Here is a 26127-nt window from a genome sequence, read left to right as displayed (position 1 = left end):
TTTTGGTGGTAGACCCTTCCCTCTAACCAGTGGCACTGTAGTCTGTTGACCTATTCTGTGAGCACGACATGGGTCCTTGCTCTGCAGAGCTGCTCACCCTTCACTGTGCCCATACCTTCACTGTTGAACTTCAGTATCACTCAGGAAGGCAACTCACTTTTTCAGAGTTGAAAAATAAGGTTCTTGCTTCATGAAAATATGGTAATGACAGTCATAATACTGTATGAGACAACAAACAGAATTCAGAAGGTCTTAAGTGTCAGCTTCAATTTGAATCAAACTATCACAGTTATGCTTAGCCCTGAATTAGCCTTCAGCCTTTCTCATTAAATGACAGATTAGAGGAGGATTCTTGGTATTGGTGTGTGCTAAAGGATATATGCTTTTTAGTACCCTCTAACCTAAATGTAACAACTAATGATAGTACATTCTTAAACATTGACTCCTAAAATTTTATTTTATATATTTTTTAAAAACTACACAGAAAGGTTTGAGCATAATGCTTTTACTGAAGCTCATTACTACTACAGAGCTACAGAATAATTTTGTGAATCCCTTAATTTAACAATGACACCTGTTAGAAAAGAATTGCATACATAGACACTTTTGAGTTTTTGTTGACTGTAATATGCATTTAATTTAGAAATCTTATCCATTTGGGTGTTTAATTCTGTCCTTGTACTGCTTTTTGCATTGATACAAGAGTCTCTGAGGTTGTATTGTAATTCACTGAACCAGCCTGGCTTCTTTAGAGTTAGTTCACTAAGAGTATGTTGTCACTTTACTTCATTTATTTCAGAGTTAGATAACTAAACTTTCTCTCATATGGTTTATTTATGGAAACCAGTGATCTGAATCTCTCCTTGTGTCCCATCTTGAACTTTGGGTCTAAGTCATGATGAAAATTGGTGGGACAAGATAATTTTTCTACTCCATGAATTCAGAAGCAAATCCACATACCTTAACAACCATCGCTGTTTAAATAGAAGTTTATGATAGTTAATTAAGTTTTTCCATTATCCCTTCAACTTTTATTTCAACCACAATCCCCTTATCAGCATAAACCATAGTCCATCGTAGGTAACAACAACAACAACAACAACAACAATATTAATAATAATAATAATAATGATAATTTTCAAAGAACCTTGCAGAAATATAGTTTAACAATAGGTAGTTCGGTAGAGATCAAAAAGTAAAGACAGAAAAGCTTATATCATGATAGGAACATAAGAACATCAACAAGAGTATGAAAGCAAGATCTCTGCTTGGTATTTTGTCTCTGCTGTAAGCAAATGTCATGGGAAGGAGGTGAATGGGGTAAGGGTATATAGTACCTCTCCTAATACTCTTTGACAATCCACTATATTTTCCTTAGAATTCCTGAGGTAGATATGGTTTATGTAATGTATATTTCACTTTATAAAAGAACAGAAATTCCTGTTGAACTTCACAGAAACTGTTGAAGTATTTGGCCTTTGCCACCACCATTGCTGAATGGAGGGATAATAGTTGATTTCACTTCTTGGCTGTGGAAAATGTCTACCTATGATTTTTAATTTCCTCTAGAAAGGAAATTTAAGCTGAAATTTAAGCTCCAAACAAGATGCTTGCTATAATTATTTTCTGCCTGAGACTCAACTAAAAAAACATGAAGTATACAATGAATGGTTATTAATTTTTTTTTTATAAATAAAGCCTACAATATTCAGCCTGTGTTTTATGAATGGCAATGGTGATGACAGGGTGGTATATTCCAAATTCATCTCTATATTCAGTTGGTGCTCTTCAAATTCTGGATGGCAGCTTATAGTAATAGCAGTATAATAAATGAGAAAAATAATGTAGTTCAGTTGAAATACATAATTAACTCACTTGTTTGGCATACCTTTGATAAATCCCCTCCTAAATGTTTTAGTCTATTCTTCCTCTAAAGTTTTGACAAAATCTTGGGCTGTAAAAAAACCTTGCTCTTACTGGATGCTAAGCTGTTGTCTTTTTTATTCATTTAGCTTGTTTATAAATCATATTATGATTCCAGGCTCTCTTACAAATGCATCTTGCTTTAGCAAATTTAGGGCATAAAGGAAAGTGTTGGTAAGTATGCTGGAAGCAGATAGGGATTTAAAACACGCAAGTGCCTGTAACTGTACAGGCTTTAAAAAGGAAAAACAAATAGAATATCTGAATTCTGCATCTTAGACATGCAGGAGAACTTCCTGGAAAAAAGTGGTGGTAACGTGTCCATGACATACGAGCAGGCTGAGGATGTAGATGGGTCAAAATCAATGGTGGACAGCTATCTGTCATTCACTTTAACAGCTCAAAATTATTATATTACAGATTAAAGTATCTCCACAAGAAATACCTGGTGTTCATGGTCTCTGTGATGGCAACAATCCTAACTGTATGAGCAGCTTGTCTGTTCTCTGAAGTCCTGGTGTGAAAGAGACTCAAAGCAAGAACTGAGGCTGCACTTTCTTTAGTAGGATATTTAGTAGTACGTTAGAAGCAGGACAGTATTTCTAAGGCTCCTCTAAATAAAACTTTTTTGCCTTTTGGAATAAAACACAGAGAAAAAAAAAGAAAGATGAACAATTTAAGGCAGATACATATCAAAGATGGAACGTCTTGACTTAAAAGCCACTTTGGGCTGTTAGAGATAGAAGTCTCATCAATCATCAGAACTAAGAGTGAGGTTGTAAAGGAACCCAAATCCAAGGAAAGAAAAGAAAAGCTTCTCAATGGAGACATACAGACTTTTAAAGGTATGCAAAAAATCATGACAGAAGTTTTCCTGGTTTTACTCTGTTGAACAGCTTTTGCCCCATTCCTCTTTTTGCTTTGATCTGCAATATTTACTCTTCTTCAGTGATGCAGTTAAGAAGGGCAACATAATAAAAATTGCCATTTTTTATACCCAAAATGACAAAAAAAAACATGTGGCCTTTAAACACATTCTATGAAATGAACTTACTCATGTAGTCTCTATTTTTAAGACAATTTTAGAGAAATAGAAGCTTTTAATTGTTGATTAAATATGAATACTAGCTGAGTGACACAAATCAAACCAGAATTATTTGAAAGATAGCAAATAAAGCAATATTTGAAGTAGTGAATTAGAAGTATTTATTGCATAAATACTATCTGTTGTAGGTCTATCCTGTAGACATAAAACTGCCTGCTGTAGATAGCTGTGCAGGTTGACAGAAAATTAATATCTTCATTTTAGTTCCATAAAAACTTGTTTGTATACATTTACTGTTTACCATCTTTAAAATGTTCCCTCTCTGGAAAATTCAGTCCTTAAGGATATTAAAAATAATAAAGTAGAAGTTTCTGTATACCTAATAACATAAAATCAAGATAAAGATTTTTCTAGTGAATATATTAAGGCTGCGAAATTCATTGTTCAGGATGAAGTTGGGAGACATGAGATAGAAAAGATTATAAGGATATTAAAAGCTTATAATTATACTGAGACTTTCCAGAGTTATATCACCTAATACCATATCTATTTCAGGCATCAAACTAAATGTAAATTGGATTAAGACAAAAATTCATGGGGACTTATTTTGCCAGAGTGCCCTATTGATTTTGGGTGCTGATGGGTAAGGATTTGTCTCTGAACATTTTCTATTGCTCCTCAAAGGAAACAAGATATTGAATTAAACAATATCTGGTAATATCAGTAAGTTTCCTCTTTTTTTTCTGGGATAGTGTTAATTTTCATCCTAGCACCTGGTACAGCTCTGAGATTTGGATTTAATATAAGAATAATGTTAATAACAGACTTCAGTGTGTTTAGTTGTAGCTGAGTAGCACTTACCCTTAGACCTTCCCAGTTCCCCAAGCTCTGTCAGTGGAGAAGTGCACAAGAAGCCAGGAGGGAGCATGGCCAAGACAGCAGATCCAAACTGGCCAAAGGGATATTTCACACCACAGAATGTCATGCTCAGCATATAAACAAAGCAGTTGACTGGGGGCTGCTGATCACTGCTCGGGGATGGGCTGATGTTACTTGTTTCTCTTGGGTGCTATTCTTCTCTCTCCTTTTATTTATTATTATTAGTATTATTGGTATTATTCGTATTATTAATATAATAATACTATCATCATCATCATCATTATTTTAAATTATTAAACTGTTGTTATCTCAAGCCATGAATTTTACCTTTTATTTCCAATTCTCTTCCCCACTGAGGGGAGGGTGACAGAGTGAGTGAGCAGTTGCATGGTACTTACTTGATGGCTGGGGTTGAATGACAACAACAGTGCAGCACAATATTGTTTATTGAATGTCATTTTAATTTGAAACTAACAAATTAACTTAGATGGTGAAGAGTTCTGGACAGTTACATGCTCTCAGGTTATGCTAGTGACCCAGAGTGAAGTCCCCAGCAGATCTCAGGTCATGTAGGTGTTCCACAACTCTTCCCAGGTACATCCATATATTTTTAAAATAAAATTAATTTTTTTTTTTAAATTGAAGAAACATTCATGCCTCCAGAGAGAGAAATAAAGACATTTCTTGGCATATATTACAAAGGAGAGAGAAAACCTGAAATAGGCTAAAAACTCTTTTTGCATGTGAGAAGCACTGCTAGCTTACTCCACCAATTAAATCCATAAGAAATTATTCGTTTTTAATACAATTATGTTCATAAAATCCGTTAGAATTATGGTATAAAAATAGATACACATTCAGACAGGTCTCTTGGCCACTAATGTTTAATTATCTGTTTATTAGGTAAGCCATCTTTTATGGAATCTTCCCAATATTTAGACATTACAATATTATTCAAATGTTTGGTAGATTACTTTGGCTATTATGATGTTTTAGAATTAAATTTAGGATCTATCACTGTTCATATGACAAAATGGACAAGATAAGCACTTAGACACTAATAAAGTGTCTCATTTCTTACAGTATATTTGGAGGAGAGCTTTTGACAGAATACCTTTCAAACATGACATGCCTGATATTTTATCACATGCTTTTAGAAACCAGTTTAAATCTTAAGGGCACATTCAAGGTGTGTCAGTTCCAAGAAATTAAGTGTCAGGTCTTCTAAATGTTCCTTTCCTGCTCTTCCCACTACATTGCAGTGCATCCTGTTGTGTCTTACTAAGAGCAGTGTTAGTCAGTAGATATATTTTTAACTAGGATGACCATAACCATCTCTGTCATATGATGCAACATCTAAGAATATGTCCAAATATGAATTTTTAAACAAAAAAAAAATTTATTTTAACAAAGTGAAGAAAATATCTGTGTAGTCTGATGATTGAGCAGAGTGCAAACATGTCAGTGTCTATTGTTAATGGGAAGCAAAAGAGTGTTTTGAGCTACCACTTCTGGCTATCTTTAGCCATCAGGAGTTCCCGTGCTACAGTCATGCAAAAGTCTATAAATTAATGATGGACTTCAGGTGCTTACAGCCTGATCTAAGTCAGATCTATGGCTGGCAAGATTTTTTAATTAATACATTACTTATCATGTCACAATAAATAAACCAAAGAACAAGGACATCAAATTTAAAAAGCATATTAAAGAATATGTTTGGTTTTCCTGTCCAAAATAAAGATTCAATGGCACTTAAAATATCTTATCTGCATGTACTTGAAACAAGTTTCCTTATGTTTCTTGAGACTGTTATTCATTCTTTTTTCTAGCTCTGTCTTCTAAGCTAAATGAAAGTCAAAATAACCCAATTAGCTATTAACAAGACCAGCATTGTAAGTGACTTCATTTTTTAAGTCAACTAGTTATGACAATGTCAAGCATCACAAACAAAAGAACAGACTAACATTCTCCTTGGAAATCAGAAAAAAAAGCAAAACACAGAATTCATTATCTTTCTCCTGGGGCATTCAATGTTAATGTATCTGCCAATCATTTTAAAACTATGACCACTGTACAGTCTCCCTAGGCAAATTTTTAATTTATATGCAATTATATCACAGATGTACTTTCCATATCTTACATAAATAAGTTGCTAATATCTCCCAAGATTTTTAACAAATTATAGAAAGACTGTTTTATTAATAATTCTGTTATAATTTAATGGTTCTACTTGTCGTCAGGTCACAGTTTTTGCTGCATTCCCTTAGGGAACCAATGCTTTACAAATTCTAAGTAAATTAGTTTAAATGAAAACAAATTAACAGTGAATCATGCAAGCTGACCTTTACCTATTAGTTCTAATGCAAGATTATTATCTGTAAGTCAGTAAATACTGCAGGATAAATGATTCATTTAAGCTTTATTCACATTAATGAGAAGTGAATTTTAATTCAGCAAAATATCCTTAGTGGATTTCATTGTAGGAATATTATAAGTAGAAAGGAGACATATGAAAGTCAAGGAGGGGAGGAGGAGATCTCCTAGAATGGGTGGAAAAGGTACAGGGCATGTCAAAACTGCCGTATTCAAGCTCACACAGGCCTGTATGGACTTTGGGGGACACAAATACATGTGCCCAAGGATTCTATTTACTGACAATCAATGATCTGTTACAACACATCAGATTAGTTAGCCAGGCACTTTGTGGCTACTCTGTCAAAGATAGCATATGCTAAAAATCAGTAATTTCTGGCTTTAAAATATGCCCCTAGAAGCTGTGGGTCCCAGATGTGGCAGACAGTCAATGTGACCAAGTGCTTTGTAAGTTAACTGCCATCCAGTGAATTGTGCTCCTGGATGAAAATAGCAGCTACCAGCGGTACCTGAAAAATACAGGAAGATTTTAGTTACTGGATATATGTTTTTTTAAAAAAAAATAGACATGTTGTGTGAAGACAGTAAGTATGCTTTTAACAGATATGAAGAAATGAAAAGCTCAATGAAAAAGGAATCCATGCTCACTACAGGTCATAAATGTTTTATATCAATAGGACTATGACATGACTGGTGTGTAAGACATGAGTCGTGACTGCAGCAAGTGGAATGAGCTGGGGTTTGACCAGAAAGCAAAAACTGATCAGCAGTTTTGGATGGAAGATTATGGCACAGCTAAACAAGTGGGGCCGTCTTTTCATGTCCTGTCTTACTGTGGAAAGAGGGTAAGATCTTCCCTCTTTCCACTTAGATGAGTTAGAAAAGCTACTAGTCCTATGGAAAGTTAGTTTTTGATGTTTTGTGCTTGTATAGTGCTCTCTGCAAGTCGCAGACCTAATTATGAAGAAGGTCCATAGGTGCCATGATAAATAATAAACAAAGAGTAATGTATTTTCTTCTAGGATTCAGGAGAGAGTGTAACTTCATATCTGTCAGTAGAGAGGGCTGTTTATCATAACAAATAACTCTGTTGTAATCAAAGTTTTTTTCTGTGCCAGGTAAATTTTCTTCTGTGCTCCTTGATGTGCTGTTGTAATCTATTACACTGGTGGTTACGCTGACAATTCTGAGTAAACTTAGGATGTTCCTGAGAGAACTGATTTGTTATTCAAACACACTTAAAGCTTCCTTTTTAGTGAATTTTGGATTAAAAGATATTCCCCAAAATGTGGTAGGGCAGAGTTCTTAAAAAATAAATCAAAAATTTTATTTATTTATTTTTCTAGTCTATGCATTTCTTCTGCCAGTATGGTCAGGACAAGCTTATCTCTTAGTCTAGCTGTCCATACTCTGGCCATTTTCACTGGGGTTTTTCCATGGAAATTTCCATGATGTTTTTAATCTTCACCTGATGATAATTTTTCTATTTTTCACCAAGTCCTGTCTTTTTCAAATTTGATTCATACTCACAAGCTCCAAAGATCTCTTAAGATCTCTTGCTCATTATGCTACACAGCTGTCAATAGTGCACACCATTATGGAATATCCTAAAAATTATTACTGATTAACCCGATCATATTTCCATGTCTATTTTTAGCTTTTCAGAGTCCCAAAGAGAACTTGCTGTGAATTTAGCACATCAGGCTCAAGGTCTAAAGAAAGCCATTTACCAGATTAGACCACAAGAGAGTGGCTATTTGAATCACCTTCTGCTTAATAACTGAGAGGTTTTGAGTTCATCCTATCCAAAGAAATGCATATACTTCCTCGTGTGCTCTTTTAGTTGATGACAATAGGTAGGCATTTCAATGTCAGAAACTTTACAGAGGTCTTGTGTATGTCCGGATCACCTGACTGGGCCTGCGCAGAGTTTTCAGCTCTGCTTCTTTGGACAAAGAAGTACACTATATATTTATGGATGTTCATTTACACATATGCATGTGACACCTACATGATGTATGCAAAAATACCTTATAAAAAGATATTTGGAAAAGTATACCTGAATGGCAGGCATTTAGTCATAAGATTGAGAGCTGACCTCTCAAACATGGAAAGTAGCTGTGCCTGTTTTGTCCTTTATGAAGTTTTCACTCAGAATAATTTGAAGACCCTGGCAGTTGCCAATTCTAAGTCCTAGGATTCATTAACAGAAAGCATTTCTAGAAGAAACAGGTCTGAGAATCTGATGATTGACATGTCAGCCATCAACTCTACACATGTTATTGGCTATTTAACACCCATTATTAGCTTTCAGCTGCTACAGTGTAAAAACAGAGATATAAAGGTCTGTCATGGTTCTGCCCTTGCCTCATTTAACTTTATCAAGTCATGGAACAAAGTAATTGAAATTTCACTGGGTAGTACTTTTTATGTGCTGCAAGTAAGTGGAAAACATAATCTCATAGTTCTTGATACTCCATGAAAACCAAAAAGAATAGATTTTTCCAAACACCTGAATATTTTCATGTTAGGCAGATCAAGTCACCACCTGATTCACGTCAATCTAAAACACTGCAGTGAGATATTTTCCAAGATAATTTAGTAAACTCTGAAAAATAAGACTTAGTTTTTCCTCCTCTGATTGTATTAATTTCTGTGTTATTTCTTTCCTTTAACAAATTTAACCTCGATGTTATTGTTCCTGGATTGCATAATATCAAACAAATCTAATACAAATAAAAATCCTTCATTAACAATTGATCTTTATTAACATACTTCAAACTTTTCTAAAGTAATGCTAAATGACAGCAGGAAGATTTCAAGAATAAAGCTAAAAATAATTGGGCTGTACAGCTGGTGTCAAGAGCTGTGAAACTAGGGAATGTGATTTTATCCTGCTCCTTATTCCCTTTTCTTTCTAGGAAAGAAATTATTTCCCTTAGAAAATTATGAATGGTATCTACAGCATTGTTACTTTTTTAGTTATAGTGATATATCTCTGAATGATGCAGTCTATACCTGTATGAGCTAAACTAAACTCATTATTGTTAAACTAAATGCCCTTACTTTCTGAGCTCCCTACTTTCCAACTGACATGTCCATATATTCCCTTGAAGTCTGTTTATTTTAATTGTAGAAGCCTAAGCAAAGAGTGATCAAATAATTTCTCTCCCAGTTTTTCAGAAAACCCGCCAGGCTAAGATTTAATTAATTTCATGTGATTCTAAACAGCCTTTTTCCACCTGGATTACTAAACTGCCAAGATAGCTGTCTGAAATACTGGCAGGGTGTATCAGGGTACAGGGTGGATCCCAGATCAGTCCTTATGGGCTGGGCTCTGGAAGTTCCAGGAAATGCCCACTGAGCAAGTGGGGACTGATGGTCCCAAACTGAGCTGAAATGTGTTCTTGGGCTATGGACAGGAGTGGGAGAAGGCTCAGGGAAGGGTCTAAGGGAGGGTCGATCACAACGGCTGAAATAAAAGGTCTTTGCTAAGCCTAAATAAAATGTCACTACTCTTGTCCCACAGTGCCTAGAACACTCACCCCAAAAATGGAAGAATTAGCATAACTGTCTTTTCTGGCAGCAGAGATTTTGATGTACTTCCTGAAATTACCAGACTGCATTGTGTTTTCAAGAACAGACTCTCTTAATGATGTGATGCCACCCATAGTTCCAGCTACCATGGGTGCAACCATCTGCCAATTGCTCTTCTCAGATTTATACTGATTTTTCCCTTTTGTCAAAGGTATGCATTGAATTCACCTCAAATTTTTTTTAAAGTCATGGGAACAAACTCCATAGTTTTTATGGATTCAATTTTTCCTTAGGAAGCCTACCAGGTCTTAATGCTATTCTTTTGTTTCTCAGAGATGGAGTACAATGGAGCTGTATCTTGTCATACTCAAGTTACTGTACATTCGACTCAGGAAGGTTCCGAAACCTCTAGAAATGATTTTGGTTTTCACTGTAAATGAATGGAAGAAAGTGAAACTAACCCTACTGACAGAAAGGATCCATGGATCCACATCTCGACGTGATTTTGTTTTGGATCTAAATTTTTGCTAGACATGTAGTAGATTAAACATATTGAGTCAATAAATTGTGAGTGAACAATGAAATTATGTAATGGGATAAATAATGGACTTTCTCAGAATGTTTATATGTCTGATATGTATATGATGAATATCTTGCTTAGAAAAAATTAAGAAGAAATTTGAGCAATTTCCAAAGTTTTTTGCAGCACTATATCAATATCCTGGATCTTCATTATTTTCCATTAATTCTTTGCTTGTTTTATTTCTTATAGAAAACTTCACTTAGTGACTGAAGCATTAAAAAAAAAAAAAGTAAAAGACAAGACTAATAGTTAATTTCTTTTAAGAATTTTCATGCTAACACTACAAAGTTATACAAGAAAATAACTGTTGTCTCAATCTGAATTCATATCTACAGATATAAAACTGCATTAGTTATCTTCTCTGCAATGATTGCACTGATTCTGGGTGCAGAGAAAATTGGTTTTTTCTTTTTGTCATTCTAAAGCTTTTATGAGTTTATGTCAGAAGACTGTAAATAAATGGCAGAAAATAAGGGGTTGTGGAAATAAAAAGACAATTTTATGGCAGCTTTCATTTTCTTTCAAACCTTTATTCTAATTCCATTCTTGCTATTTCATAGAATCTTAGAATGTGAAAGAGACCCTCAAAGATCATCTAGTTTCAACCCCTTTGGTGTGGACAGGGATATCTTTGGATGGTCACATACAGAGGGTAGTGGTCAATAGCTAGGAGTTCCAATGGACATTAGAGACAAGTGATGTCCCTCAGAGGTCTGTACTGGGACCAATGTTATTTAATATCTTCATCAATGACATAGACAAAGGGCTCGAGTGCACCCTCAGCAAGTTTGCAGGTGACACCAAGCTGAGTGGTGCAGTTGACACACCTGAAGGATGAGATGCCATCCAGAAGGACCTGGACAAGCTCAAGAAGTGGCCTGGTGGGAATGTCATGGGTTCTAACAGGACCAAGTGCAAAGTGCTGCAGCTGGGTCAGGGCAACCCCCTGTAACAATACAGGCTGGGGGATGAACAGATCCAGAGGGCCTTGCCAAGAAGGACTTGGGGTGCATGAGAGGCTGGACATGAGCAGGCAAAGTGCCCTCCCAGCCCAGAAAGCCAATTGTATCCTGGGCTGCATCAAAAGCAGCGTGGTCAGCCGGTCAAGGGAGGGGATTCTGTCCCACTGCTCCACTCTGGTGAGAGCCCACCTGGAGTGCTGCATCCAGCTCTGGGGCCCCATCACAGGAAGGGACCAGTTGGAGTGGGTCCAGAGGAGAGCACCAAGGTGGTTGGAGGGATGCAGTTCCCCACCTGCAAGGAACGGCTGGGAGAGCCCAGGATAGGGTTTTCCCTCTTGGAACACTGTGGATACAAAAATGCTGTTAGCAAGAAATTTTCCCGCTTCTTTCTAGGCCCATGAGATATTTTTCTCTTTCATGAAGATATTTGCAGAGTTCTGTAAACTATGAACACCTGCGACCTTGTAGAACTATGTTTATGGTACAGTGGAAAAATATTTTGACAATGGATGTTTTAGGATTTTAGCCAATCACCTCCAAGGGATGGCTGATCCTTTGTCCAATTAGACTATGAAGAAAAAGTCTATAAAAGAGTTTGTAAAATAATTAAATAAATCAATCTTGCTGCACAATTCCTGCCTGCTGGATCTCTCTCCTCCTCCCTACTACTGTGTGATGCAGGGATAGAACACTGCTAACTTATACTGAGCCTGCTGCCAAACAGCACCCCTAGATCTCCTTCTGCAGGGCTGCTCGCCAGCTGTTCCTCACCTAATTTATTCTTGTGCCCACCATTACTCCAGTCTAGGTGCAGACTCTGGCATTTGAACTTGTTAAATTTCATCCCAATAAACATTGCCCAAATTATGTGTTGCTCTGAAGAGAGGCATGATAACAAAGCACTGGATCTGGGCTTAGCATGTAAGCCCAACATGCAACCCTATATTATTCCTTTTCAGCTACCTTGTCTATCAGACTCATGTGAGACATGTAAGGGAGGGAGCATCATGTCTCATAATTCACTCCCCAGTAAAGTACTGGATTTCCTGCTCTGTAAAATAGAAGAGGGAAGGGAAGGGAAGGGAAGGGAAGGGAAGGGAAGGGAAGGGAAGGGAAGGGAAGGGAAGGGAAGGGAAGGGAAGGGAAGGGAAGGGAAGGGAAGGGAAGGGAAGGGAAGGGAAGGGAAGGGAAGGGAAGGGAAGGGAAGGGAAGGGAAGGGAAGGGAAGGGAAGGGAAGGGAAGGGAAGGGAAGGGAAGGGAAGGGAAGGGAAGGGAAGGGAAGGGAAGGGAAGGGAAGGGAAGGGAAGGGAAGGGAAGGGAAGGGAAGGGAAGGGAAGGGAAGGGAAGGGAAGGGAAGATTGGTTAATATCCAGGACAGCCAATGTCATTGCAGTGCCACACTACCCCATTTTAAAAGTAACAGTAGTTGGATAAGGTCTCTGATTGGAAGGTTCCTGGTGACTGTAAAAAGACAACTATCATTTCCATTTTTGATGGACAACAGAGAAGGCTAGGGGAGCAGCAGCCTCACCCTACTGCCAGTTTAGTCTATGAATTGAATCTTTGTAGAAGGCATATTCAGATACATAAAGAGGATGACAGGGAGCAGTCATCACAGAAGTGCCAAGGGTAAAGTTGTGCCAAATCAGCACGTCTGATGTCTGGATCTTTGCACAAGTTTAGAATACTTGAATTCCCATGGCATTCTTGTAACTGAATTAGAAAGATATGGGCTAAATGGACAGACTTAAAAAATGGATTGAGTTGTGAATAGAAGTCACAGTTATAAGTCTAACTGGTAACCTGTTGAAAGAGTCCCACAAAAGCCAACATACAAGGAAAATCTGAGGAAGTTCGCTGTGTTTGCCTGTAAAAGAGAAGGAAAGAGAGGACTTTATTGATGTCTTCAGTGGTGTAAGAGGATCTATAAAGGATACAGAGTCACAATATTATCACAGTTGCATGTAAAAAGGATGCAACAGAATTTTTAGCAATGTAGTAAGTAAAAAAAAAAAGTTAATAATTGTAAGCACTAGAGGTCTTGAAAAAATATCCATGAAGATTACAGAATCTACATCATTGAAGATTTAAAAAATTCATTAAGACATACCCTGAGCTGCCTGATCTAGCTTCAGCATTAGGCCTGCTCTCAGCATGTGTTAGAGTTGGAGTACCTTAGAAATCCCTTCCAGCTCAGAACATAAAACAAACATAATCCTCTATCTCATATCTGTTCTGGTTTGCCAAGGCTGTCTTTGAAGGGTGAGATATCAAAGTTCAACTACAATTAACAAACTCAGTACAGCACCTGGTACTTTTGAGATTTTCCCATTTGTCCATGCATGTATCTAGTGAACAAACAGTTTATTCTTAAAGTCTCTGTATGTGGGTATATCAAGAAATATTGAGAACAGCAGATTTGAATCAATGTGTTGTATACAACTCCTGACCTTCTTGTGCCTAGCACTGTTAGGAAAATATAAATGAATCTCTCTGGTGTGCAACAAGGAATATTCTCTTTTAGTTTTTTATATCCTATAGACTTGTTATCATGTGATACTGGAGAGCTCCAGCAATAAAACATGATCATCATGGTATGCACAGCAGTCAGTTTTAAAGAGAAGTTAATTTGTAGCTCAGCTTGGATAGCAATTGCTGCATTTGGATGCTGTTTCTTTTAATATTTTTAAATCATTTAAAATCATTTTTAATGATACTATTTTTATATATAATACATATTATATTTTATATATTATATTTTTTTTTATTTTATGATACTATGATACATTTTTAATTATACTATACTCATATTATTTAATCTGAAAACATAGTCCTGCTGGCTATCAACTGATGAACAGTCACACAGAGCAGTACAGAGCTGAATATTTCACACAGAGAACAAAGCTTGAGTGTAAGTACTAAGCAGTAAGTTTTTTAATCTCTGTGGGAAGAAGCTTAAGTTGTATGCATCTGAGAATCCCCTGCAGACTGGTGTGACATTGGTGTCGGCTGTGATGTAGAGTCAGAGGAGCTCAGGAAAACCTTTTTGATGGGCTAAAGCTCTTTAATACAGCAGAATTCTCAAAACTGTTAACTACAGAGACCATAATTAAAGATGTATACGGTTAATCTAAAATATGCCCAGCTCTTTTAGATGCTACAATATGTCAGTGTGTGAACAAGCATATTTTAAAGTGACAGGTTAAAAAAATAATATTCAACTATTAGCCTTACACGTTCCAAGTTAAACTGTTGGGTTCAACAACCTAAATTCTGTTTCCTACATCATGACATCATTTTAAAATGCAGTTTACTTTGTTTTTCTTTCAGCATATCCTCTTCAACTACTCTGCTTGAACCATATGGTTCTATCAGCAAGAGCAGAAAGAGTGGGTTCAATCCTCTCCTATTGCTGAGAATAAAGAATGCTTTAGTTAAAACCAAATGTAAATAATCTCCCTTAGAGGACAAGACGATACAACATCTTCAAAATGTCTCTATCATTATTTAGAAATTATCAAGAAGGGCTTTAAGTGGAGTCCAGGTCATTGATCCCTGCCATTTTCATCACAAAATACAGAGACATTTGAAAGAGAAACCCTGCAAGCTAGAAGATGTTCTTACTCTTACTAAAAGGTTTGAATTACTGCTCTTGCATTTGGGATGAACATTGCTCCCAGAGTAAAAGCAGCACAAAAATGGTAGAAAATGGTTCAAGCTATTGAGTCATAAAATAAAAGTAAAAAAAAAAAAAAAAGCATTTTAATGTGACAGTTCAGATGCCAAAGAGAGGAAAAGGCCTTGATAAGTTGTACTCTCCAGGCATTTGCTGGTTGATGTTAGGAAGAATGTCCTGATATTCCCTCAGTGATGATGGGGAGAATTGACTCATGTTCCTCATGGTCTTGGAGGTAAGTCATACATGATTAGAGTGGAAAAAGTGGTTCCAGACCTGCTTGAAATTCTGGTGATGAAGCACAGGGCTGGGTGACATGTTCCTGATCATTCCCCAATGACATGATTTACTACCCTTTTCTACAGCTCTTTTCACAGTCCAGTTTCTTCATCTTTACCATCAGCTATTCCTATTTACTCTTTCCCCAGGGACCTCCGTTTTGCTGACTTTTTATACCTTCTTGTTATTCATGATGTGGCTGTCCTGGAAAATTCTGCCTTGGTCAGCAGTTCCATAAGGTAATGCCTCTTTTTATACATAGTTTTTCATTTCTGCCATTTCTCATGTTTTTGTCATCTCAGTTTAGCAAGGCTTGGCCACCTTCATTTACTCTTTTTTATATCTACTCCTTTGCTATCTGTTACACCTGTATTTTCTCTTGCTATTCTCTTCTTAGTGCAGTTCAGGGCTCTTTTTTCTGGATACTCCAAACAAGTAGCAGCCCATAAACTCTGCTTGTTTATCTGGCCTTTAATCTGCCCTAGATAAATACTTGTCTGCAGAAGAGGGCATCAGAACATAAAATGCTATTGTCACCAAAAAATGCTACTTACTGGCTTTCAAACAACTTTTACAAAAAGAATGAAGCCAGGAATCTACACATGAGAATTTTTTGCGCTTGCCTCTGATCAGCTCAGTGTCTTTCCCTGAAGTTCTGTAAGGACTTAAAGAGCACAGTTGCCTGTCTCAAACACTGTAAAGGCCACAGAAAGACTTTGCCATGAGATAAGCACAGAATGGAATGATAGGATGGAGCTAACCCCAGGCCTGGCAGAGGTGAGACCTGGTTAGCACATCCTGGGTAATGCACTCAGACAAAAATTCCCACCTTGGCAAACTGTGTAAAGAAGCAACTGCTCATACACACATCACCGGGCAAACAAAGATTGCCCCAAGTTATGGGACAGATGGCATCTGTGACCACTGAAGGCCCCCTGAATATGCCTCTGTGGATACCTAGAACTTGGACTGTAATTTAAGCCAGTGTGATGAGAACTTGTGAAAACTTCATCACAGTTCTCCAGAACAAATTGCTGTTTATTCAGGATCATGCTATTTCCCCTGTTTTCACCAGAGATGTAGGAAGAAGAAAAACCCTCTTTCTAACCCTTATGGTAGAAGTGGTGTTTGTGTTGCAAAGTAAGGGAAAGCATCTAAAACAATGACTCTAATGGACAATGTCTACTAATGATGAGAACACTTCAGAATTGCCATCCTATAGTAATACCATTTTGTTTTCCTATTATTTGTAGTACTTCCAGTTTTTAAGAAAGGGGATGACATAATGCGTTGACTGCTATACATTGAATGAGAGTGCTGACAGAGCAGAAGTGGCATAGTCTGTGAGCAAATGGAATAAAGCAATTAATACATATTTCTACTTTAACTGACTATTCTAGAGGTTACAAATAAGGTAATATTAAATGACTGAGGAAAAAAGACAGGCCTTTCATGTACATCTGCTGATGGCCATCAGTGAAAAGGAGTAAAAATAAACAGAGATCTTTTTTTTAGGCAGTACTTTCATTAACATCCAAGGCCCTCTGTAAATCAGACAGGGCTAAATTCATCTTTGTCCCCTAGTTCTTGGCAACGTCTACTTCCAGATATTGGACAGAGCTTCAGATGGCCTAAACATGGATCTTTCCATTGGTTCTGGAAGAGACATAATGATTTAAAACCACGGAAATCCACCATTGTGTGTTTGCAAAGGGTGTAAATCAGAGCAGTGATGGATCCATTGATTTTTCCTCTCACTTCCTTGTCAATGCCTTCTGCTTTGTAGTGCTTACCATTTTCTCATCAGTTCTTACAGATATCACCTGCACTGATTTCAGTCATTCCTGTTCAGAGGTATAACAGCTTCCAAACAAGTACATAGTTAAATAATTCACTTGACATTTTCTTTCTAATCAGAGAAATAATGAATAACAAATTGAATAATAAAGAGAAAAAAACCTCTAACATTAGCTCATTGTGTAAGAATTTACTTATATTTTGATTTACGTTTTAGACAGTGAAGCTGTAATCCAAAAATGTATAGATGAAATATATATAATATAATGAATCTGATACTGTAAATAATGATTACCCATTTTATAAGTCCTTGAATGAACTCAGTTTTTATTTCTAAACTGTATGAATGGCCTGGCATTTTTACATATCAGATCATTAGATCATTAGTGGAGATTTAGGCAGATAATATGGTGATTTATTATGGTTCTCTACGATTTCTAGTTGTCGTTTATGCCCTAATTTCAAGCATGAATGTTGTCAATTATCTGCTTGAACTAAATAATTTATCAGCAGAAACAAAAAAGATTGACAAACTGGATGCTGTACTCTGTAAAAATTGATCTGGTAATGGTAGATCAGAAAAAATGTCTGTTAAAAATTCTTTCTTCAATAAAGTAATATTTACACTATGTTCAATAAATAATAAAGAAGATGTTACTCAGTATACATGAAAAGGAATTACGGTTATCAGCAAACTAATGCTGAATTTGTTTTGTGTATTTTTAATTTAATATTACTAGTAAATCCATACAATGGTTGATCTGCACTTAAGATTAGGTTGATTAATTTCTTTGGTCATTTACAGAGGGATGTCTTAGGAGATTTCTGTTTGCACCACTGTTTAAAATCTCTTTAACTTCTTTTTGCATGAGACAGTCAATGAAATGCAGTGCAAGCCTATGTTACTTAAATAAAAATTCTATGAACATCAAATATTTGCACTGTCTGGAAAAAGACTGGAGGATCGATTTGCTGATAAAAGGGTTTTCTATGTGTCATTGTAATACTGCAAACCTGGTCACTTATTTCAAGAAGAGGAATTTTGCATGTCTATGCATTGTAGAAAAAGTCTTAGTACTGATTTTTTTACTGTAATATTTCTGGAATAAAATTGCAATGCTTTATAATATTGGGTCATTCTCTAGGCAAGGGAAACATTCCATGGATTTTATTTCTTTTTATCCAAATATTTTAATACTTGTTCCTCCTGTAGATTGGCAAGTCTTTAACATGGGTCACAAATAGTAAACGCATTGCAGATGCAGCATCACTTAGTGCTAATAGTCAGAGAAAATATTCATAGTCCTTTGTTGCTTTAATCTGCTGAATTCTTTGATGCCATGTTCTGAGCTGCAGCAGTTTCTAGGTAAAGCAGCTTGGAACAGGCACTTCACACTCCTACCTTCCCTTCAATACACAGAATGACTGAGAGAGTCAAAGCATCCCCAGAAGAATATATCACATTTCAGATATATAATGGCCCTGTTCCTGGTCAGGCTTAAATTCCTTTCTTAAGATTGCAAATGAAATTGTGCATGATTCTGAGAGATGAATTTTATCAACCCACATATTTTCATAGCTCTAGAAAAAGGAAAAAACCTTACTTCATTTAGAAGTTTTGGCAATGCTGTACAAATCTTTTCCATACACAGGGGGGGCCTACTCTATGACTTAGTATTGCTTATCTCCAAAATAAGCACCATTTTGACTAGGTCAAGTGGCACCATTTGATAAAATATCAATTTTTAAAACATTTGTATTGGGAAATCTATCCTTTTCTAACGTCCCAGAGCAGTTTTTTCCTTGGCCTAATTTTCAATTCATCCTTACATTTATAGAGTTTTCTAGCACTGTTACTTTGCACTCAACCATTTCATAGCTGCTGAATGGAGTAATATTAAAACATAGGTCATCCTGCATAGCTGTCAGTAAGGAACATTTTAAGACAGTGTTGGATACATTTATTTTCTCTTTCCAGTCACTTATTTAATCAACATATCTACTACAGAAAAATAATGTACAAGGTACAATGGGACATGTTATAATATCTCACTGTTCTTAAAACCCCTATGTGTTGTTTCATAGCACTGTAATTTTTTCATGCTTTGTAATCATTACTTTCTTCACACCCACTGTACACTGGCTAATGCAATGACTAAAAATCCATCTTAGGGTTTCCTAATAATGTCTAAATTTATTTTTAATCTATGTCTGAATAATTAAAATGAAAATATTGCCTGGTCTTCTTTTTTAACCAATACTTGCATGTGGAATTTATTAGTAATACAAAAAAGAAATGTTTAATTTCAGTATTTCATTTTCTGTTATATTGTTGGTTGTAGCATTATTAACAACACTCAAATTGATTCAAAAATATTTTATTATTTTACCAGGAAGGTAAAAATCATACATCTATATACAATCAGTAATAGAAAAGTTCCTTGCACCCACATTTAACTGCTGAGCATGCAGAATTGTATGCTTGACAAGTCTGGCTCCTGCCTCAGCCTCCGTGTAATTCTTCATTTTGAGTAGATCTCTTGGCAAAGATGCAGACCAAAAGCTCATAACTCTCCTTTGACTGTTTTAGATGAAGCAGCCTTGCTGTGATACAGTGCACACCTACATGCTCACATGCTTCTTAGCTCTCTTCACAGGATAACAAGAATTAAATTAGTCACATGGGCACCTTACACAATGGGAATAATGGAAAGTTTGGCATTTTCACACTTATTTCCAGAGTGATATTTCACTCTTGCATCTTCTCAGTGCTCCAAGTATTTCACTAGGGATTTCTTGCAAAAACTTAATATGATCCTATGAAAAGTGAAAATCACACTAGAATGGCTCCAGTAGCTGGATATAGATAAAGAGGTAAAGAAATGTGATCCAAGTCATTTCTTCCTGAGGAATAAAGACTGAATTTCCCAAAGTATGATTACAGTGTTCCACCTCATGCTGCTCCCCTGCTCCAGCATGAGTCCTTCCCGTGGGGTCATTCATTCAGGAGCAGACTGCTCCAGTGTGGGTCCCCTGAGAGCCGCAGCTGCTACCAGGAGCCTGGTCCTGAATGGTTCTGCATGGGTGTCAGACAGACAACCAGCTTCATTATGGTCTTCACCAGAGGCTACAGGGGAATCTCAGCTCCAGCGCCTGGAGAACCTCCTCCTGCTCCTTCTTCACTGACCTGGGTGTGTGCAGAATTGTTTCTCATTCCTTTTAAGTTGCCTCGCCTCCCTTTGCCTCTCCTCTCCATGGTGGGTGGATTGGGGATGGAACTGGATGAGTCCAGCCCCGTGTAGTCCCAGCCTCTCCTCACAGAGGTGACCTGGCAGCCCCCACAGCCAGTGCCTTATCCTTCTGAAAACATACAGCTCCCTGGGAAAAGAAGCAAAGGTATAAAGTTGTACCAGAAACTTTCTTACGCTTTGTAGTTTACTCAGTTATTTCAAACAATGACATCTGAAATGTGGTCTAAAAGAAAAAATCTTTGCATGTTTCAGTTATGATTATTTAAGTTTTTTGCAATCTTAGGAAAATCGTTTTCAGGATGAATATCCACATTCATATCACCTTTTAAAACAAATAAGCAAATACCACAGTGAGGTAAATCAACTATCTAACTTCAAAGCAATTATTATCCACAAAAACCTGAACATTTTAATATCTGCAAAGTCAGTTTTACAGAATATTAAGTAGAAACCCCTGGGCAATGAGGAATAGTATTCAATAAACTAAATATGTTTAGTGTAAAATCTAAATAATACCATTTTTTAGGTTTGTAGGTGTTGTGAGAAGTCACAACAGAATCATAAAGTTGGTACTCATACAGTACCCTTGCCAAAATTTGGACTGAATTAATCGAAGTTCCCTGCATTTCCTTTTTTGAGGACATTTTTCTTTTCTTTCTTTCTTATACATGGTTTCAGTGTAACTGATGTAGAAACACTAATTTTTAATTCATAATTAGCCATATAATGCATATTTATGAGCTTAATGAAAAATAAAATCTTAAAAGCATTTTCTGAATATCATTAGAGGTCTAAGCTGGTTCAAGGTGACTCAGGGTCATACATTTTAAGTGAGCATGAAAATATTTATGAAAGTTTAATTTTGTCAGAATTTGTAGATATTTGTTTCAACTTTAACATTTTGGAGATTTATGATTTTGTATTTGATAACCAGATCTAAATCTGAAAGAGCTACATTACTATTACAACAGTCCATCCAGTTTTGGAGGAGAAAGTCCTAAACTAGTTTAAGAGGTGAGAGTATGTTGATTAATATGTTCTAGCAATTTTCTACTAGGCAGGAGCTACAAGTTTTCTTTGTGAAGAATTAGATGAGCTCTGGTGCAGCATCATAAAATGAGCATTGCTCAACAGCTGTACTGGACTGAGACAGGATTTGTTCTTTGCCTTCTTAATGTTTAGTTCATTGTATCGTGATGTATTCAATTCTTCCTATACTGTTGGCCATTAAACTATCCATAAGATAATGTTTTTTGAAAGCATACTGACATGTAGCCTTTTTTCTTTTTTTTTTTTTTTTTTTAATATGCCAGTCTATTCAAGTTTTAATAACTAAAGAAATTCAGGAAGAGTATGTATAAAAAACTTTTTTGACTGAATTAAATTTCAGCTTTGCGGAGTATGAGAGGTTTATGCTTAAGGACCGTTTACAAATAGAACAAAATATTTTAATTTCTTCTGATATGATTTCAATTTGTCAGCACAGTACATCCTGAGCTCTCCTTACTGACCAAATTCTTATTGCTTCTCTGTTATTGTGAGACCTTGATCTCCAGTTGATAAAAGTAATAGAGACCATAATGGGACCAATGGGTCAAATCAAAGGTCAACCTATTCCAACCTGTGCTAGTAATAAAACACTTAGAAAAGCAAGTACGGGCCATACAATACTACAGTCACCAAAATACTCACTTCAGCTCCTGTGATTTAATGTTCTGCAGCTTTTTGGGCCACAGAGGGCCTGGAGGTAGTTAATAAATGTCAGTTTGGTGTATCTGACACAAATTTCCTGAGTTCTTTTTGATCACGTGTAATCATTTTGCCTCTGCAGCATCCTGTGGCAAAGAAATTCCAATTTAGCTACATAGGAAGATGTTTGTGTTTTGTCTGTAACATGCTAGTTTTAGTGGAGATCCTTATTCTATACTAGCACAAGGCAATACACAGCTGAAGCTGATTTCTTCAAACTCCTTCTGTTTCTAAATACTGTTACCAGTGATCCTCTCCATCATCTCTTTTGCAGACTGTCCCTACAGTTGCAGATGTCCTTCCTGCTCTTCTTTGTACCTTTTCAATTAATGATTTGTCTAGTTCCTTTTATTTTGTTAATCATTCCTAGCATTTGACTTGCCCATTACCATGTACATAATAGCAATAAAGCTTTTTCACATTTATCCCATTTATATACATTTAATTGTTGCTGTCATTTGATTGTGTGACCTTTCCAACACTCTCTATAGTGACCCCTCATTTGTACTATGCTGAATATCTTAGTGTCAGCAGATATTGTCAGTTCATATTTTAACTGTTTTTCAGATCAGCTATAAATGGCTCGTTTAAAAAATAAATAAAATAATTAAAAGGAGAAGTTAGGAGTTAGATCTACTTGTGCAGTTTCTCCATAACACAGGTTGTGTTGAGACACAGTAACTAATATTTCAGGAGCTATATTTTTCCTCTCTTCTTGTGAATTGTTTTATGGTATCAGAAGCACAGAATAATTCCTCTATTTAACTTCAAAATCAAAGCCCTTATGACTGAGCAAGATGTGAATAAGCACCTGTTTGTTCAACTGGCCTGGACATCATCTGCACGAATCACCATGTCCAGGCACAATAAAGATATCTGCACACAGAAGCTGGAGTATCCTATCAGAGCAACCTGCTCATCCTGTAGGACTTGAGAGATGAGTGCCTGGAAGGCTTCCTACACACTACTGCACACTGGCTGGCACAGGTCCAAGTTTTTCTATTAGTGTAAAGGTGAACAAATCGTGAGGATATCTGGTTGCAAGGGAAATGCAGTGTTCCTCCTAATTAAACTTACCCATTCCTTCTCACCAACCCCAGAAGGTTGAACTAAACTGTAATTTCAAACCTGTAAACCAGTTTGGAGGGTACCTCAATATCATTTGGTATGAAACATGCTCTGTTAAAGGCAGTAACACTGTCATTCTTTTAGTGCTTGCCTTGAATTATATTTAAAAAGCTCTGGAATGAATGATCAAGGGGCTGAAAATGTGGGAAAAAATGTGGCTATAAGTAATGAGACATATGATGTATAGATCAGCTCTGGGTTGGGGGAAAATTGTATCACCTGGAATTCAAGTGTGAAAATTAGACCCTATCTTTTGTTGACATAGAAGCAATCAGTAAATGTGAAATACTGAGTGATCCTATACTTTATGTCTTCTCTTTATCATTTCTCAATTTATTTCTTATTAGCAGTTTCTCAATTTTTTTTTTCACATTTTATACATCGTTTTGTTTCTCCTTTTTTGTTGACACCTATTTTCTTCTCTGATCTTGAAAATGCCTTGCTTCAAAATGTTATTGTCATTACCTGTCCTACAAACATTTTTATGCCTCAAATAAATGACTGTGCATGGTTAAGTAATAAAAATACCTTCTATCTCCCTGTATATATGATATTTCCTCTCACTGATAATCTGTCTAGTCTATTAAATTTAAGTATTTCAACAGCTCATAGCAATTTTATCTACTTGTCTGGCTAGTTGGTAGCACAGTGACAAAAAGTTACGTCTAAATTTCAAAGGAAAAGTGTTCAAAGAATTAATATATAGCAGTTTTCTTTTCAGTTAACATACACAAAGCTCTAATGTGCCTTATTATATGATGCTATAACACACCTACAAGATCTCTGTACATGAAAACTCACTGGGCTGAGAAGTAACTTAAAGGGGATTGAGAACTCTGTCAGAGCTAGCCTTGAGTCTGCAGTGGCAGAATGTCTGCAGTTGTACTGGTAATTGCCCAAAGACAGTCATATCTTTCCCCCTTGTCAAAGTGTAAAAATAGAGCAGTACTACATCCCCAAATAATTACTCATTCTAGAGGCTTGAGATCTTGTCTTTGCCTGAAAGACAGAAAATTTACAAATACTTGAGTGGAATACCACTGGCTGACATTTGGCTTTAACTGAATCAGCAATTTTTTGACTGGGACCAGAAATTCACCTGCAGCTGCCAGCTCAAACCATCTGAGAAAGATGATCCATTCTTGCTGATTCCATTGTTCTCCCATTCCATCAAATGTAATTTTGTTTACCCTGCACCTTTAGCAGCAAATCTTCAGAGCAGTTTAGCTCTTCAATCTTTACAAGGTCCCATTTCTTTCCTCTCAAGCTCACATTTTAGTACATTTTGCAAATAAAGAAAATTCCTCATTTTCTTACTTAATATTTTCCCACTTTATCTGCAATATAAACAAAGTTAGTCAAAACCATTTTCCTGCATAAAAGTGCTAGGTACCTAACTGTAGATTTACACTTCATTCTGTATGCAATATATGACTTATGCTTCTTTTATTTCCAGATACAGATCTAAAATATTGTTTTAAATCTAGAAGTAGGTGAAAATAAAACCAAAATAATATTAGTTGTGTTAGTCAACTGTAGTTGATTCTGCATCACTAAAATCAATAGGAATATGTTTATTACTTTTACCATAACAGAATTTGCCCTTATCATTAATGTCTGACCTCTGCTCTTTTTGTATTTTATTAAAACATGTATTCAAAATCAAATCAGTACCTTGAATTTCTTTTTCAAACAAGACAATTTTAATTAGGTTTGTTGAAATAACAAAGGTCAAGACACAGGTTTATGCTACAAAATAGGAGACAGATATAAAAACTATAAACTTGCTTTTCAATTTGAAGTTTAGGTCTCAAATTCTCATACCAAATTTTCATCAATTTTTTGTAGTAGAGAAAGTCAGCTTAGTTGTTTCTTTTTATAAACTTCAAGTGCATCATCTGGTATTTCTAACCTCTTTAGTATTACAAACTTTCCCCTGGGCATCAAGCAATGCTTCATTTTTGTTTTGTTTTGTTTTGGTTTTTTAAATAACACATCTTTATTCAGAAGAGCCTTCCCTCCTCATTTTTATAGACATCTTTCTATGTGCAATTCACCATTACTCACTCAATAAGGGATGTTTTAGGCTCAAACTCCCATAAAATATATTTTAACAATAAGTATAAATAATAAAAACACTAAGATCGGACATATTTTTTTTTAAATGTCAGTGCACATATTCTTCCTTTAGCTAGCAGAAAGGAATGACCTAAAGCAGAAACAGGCAAAAATACTTACCATATATCTCAACTGCATAATGTGTATGATCTGAATGTCATAAATTAATATGACATTGCTTTCACTGCTTTCTAATCCCTTTTGTGGGGGAGTGTCTCTTCAATACCAATAGCTAGTTACCTGTTCACAAACTTGCTTGTGCAATGCATTGGAGGAAGGTCCCACAGCTTCTTGGACATGTAGAAACAGAACTTTTTCTATTCTTGTTTTCAAAATCATGATGCTAGTCTTCCAGTTTCCATTTTACCAGCATCAAGATTTAAAGAAAGGAATAAAATACTTTGTTAGGACAGACCCAACATCAACAGCATAGTTAGTAGGCCCAGTGACAGATATAGCTGTTTTGGAGTTAGTTCACTCTATGAGGTTTCTCCTTCTACTTACATAGCTAATAAGAAAACAAGGTCCTTGCAGAACCTGATGGCCAAAATCCAATCCATATGACAAAATCTTCCACTAAGCATAGTGAAATGACAAATTCTTCCACTAAGCACTGATGAAAACCTTGTTGTGAACTTTAGTGTAATTTTATGCAATCGTAGACTCAGTTTTCTTAGTACATGACTGCAGTCTTGCCACGTGTCTCAGAATTGTGCTGTGCAGATGTAAATATGGGGAAGGCTACATCATTCTTGTCTCACATAGTGAATTTGTGCTTATATTTTGTAGATTATACTGCCATGGTGCTCTAGTTGTTTAAGCCCAGT

The 26127-nt window shown here is 36.1% G+C and overlaps 1 long non-coding RNA gene across 1 annotated transcript; it reads right to left on the bottom strand.

The window, feature by feature from the left end:
• Positions 1-19499: 19499 nt before the first annotated feature.
• Positions 19500-25714, bottom strand: LOC138104622 (uncharacterized). Its single transcript, XR_011148167.1, has 3 exons — positions 25541-25714; positions 21998-22140; positions 19500-20432 (listed from the first exon to the last, which is right to left on the bottom strand). It is a non-coding gene; the product is annotated as an uncharacterized lncRNA (long non-coding RNA).
• Between the last annotated feature and the right edge of the window lie 413 nt (positions 25715-26127).

The sequence above is a fragment of the Aphelocoma coerulescens genome, chromosome 1A (assembly GCF_041296385.1).
Source record: "Aphelocoma coerulescens isolate FSJ_1873_10779 chromosome 1A, UR_Acoe_1.0, whole genome shotgun sequence".
Classification (NCBI taxonomy): Eukaryota; Metazoa; Chordata; class Aves; order Passeriformes; family Corvidae; genus Aphelocoma; species Aphelocoma coerulescens.
The sequence above is the reverse complement of the archived record's forward strand: the minus strand, read 5'-3'. Positions and strand labels throughout refer to the sequence as shown.